Genomic DNA, 1,301 nt, shown 5'->3' on the forward strand with positions numbered 1-1,301 from the left:
AATGGTTTGGGGGGGGGGGGAAACTACATAAAAAAGAAGAAAGAAAGTAGCACGATGTGGAAGGAGAAGCTGGTGTGAAAACAGGATTAAAAAATGGAGAGTGGAGACGTGTCTGACCATTGCCTGTGGCAATTGGCCTTGGCCTGGTGTGGACTTCGAGTTTCCTTCTCCTGTGTTTAGCAACAGGGCAGTTGTACCGGTCCTATTGGGTCACTGTGAGTCAGCATTGACTCAATGGCAAGGAGTTTGGCTTCGTTCTTTGGTTTAGCCAGAAAAGGTTGCATGCAACTTCTGCACTGGTTTTCCAGGCACGGTACTCTGTGAAGCGACAAGCCTCGCTCTCGTAATTAAGGACCTGGAGACATCTCATTCCACAAGCAAGCTTCTTGCCCAAAGGCACCCAGCTTTACTCGCTCCTTGGGCCAGGCAGTCTGCCTTGTAGTCTGCCTTGGGTTCTGTTGCTCTCCTCTGGCCCTGAATGGAGGGATTCATTTCCTGGGCATCTCTGGGTCCAAAGGACATCCTGCACTCTTGGATCTTCTCTCTCTCTTTCAAAAAAGATTATTTTTTATTAGGAGATCTTACAGATATCATAAAATTCCATAGCTCGGTCACATCAAGTTGTATGGTACTATTGCTACCACAAACAGTTTCAAAACATTTTCTTTCTTCTTGAACTCCTTGATAAAAACTCCCCTTTATTCCCTCCCCCAGCATGCCCCCAGAAACTCTTATTTATTTATTTAGCCAAATCTCATAAAATCTAAATATCCATTCACAGCAATTCTGTTACTCATCAAGTGTGGTTATACAGTAATCAATGCTATCAGCTCCCTGTTCCCCCCCTTCCCCACCCCTCTTTTCCTGAGCCCTCAGGGAACCATTGCTTCTGTTACTGTTTCTGAAAGGTTATCTATCTTGGCTTTCATGTACTGAATGATTTTAAATATACAAATGAGCATATGGAGTTCTAACATGTTTAATGGGGTAAAACAGATGAAAACCATAATAGTAAAGGAGGAGGATAGATTAGAGAACTAGAGGAGAGCTATGTGGCTCATCAGTGCTATGCTACATCCTGGATTTATCATATCTTCCATGTGGCCTTTCTGAGAAAGACCGTCTAAGAAAAAGAGGAAAGGAGAAAGAATGCATATATATTTCTATATGTATGTATGTATATGTATATATGTAAATATAGTGTACTTGTGCATATATATGTATATACACAACAAGAAAGCAGATAGACTTTGGGCCTCTACTTAAACCTTACCTCAGTACAAGAATGTTTTTCTAATGTG

The sequence above is a fragment of the Echinops telfairi genome, unplaced genomic scaffold (assembly GCF_000313985.2).
Source record: "Echinops telfairi isolate 266 unplaced genomic scaffold, ASM31398v2 ScPeMD7_23;HRSCAF=83, whole genome shotgun sequence".
NCBI classification, from domain to species: Eukaryota; Metazoa; Chordata; class Mammalia; order Afrosoricida; family Tenrecidae; genus Echinops; species Echinops telfairi.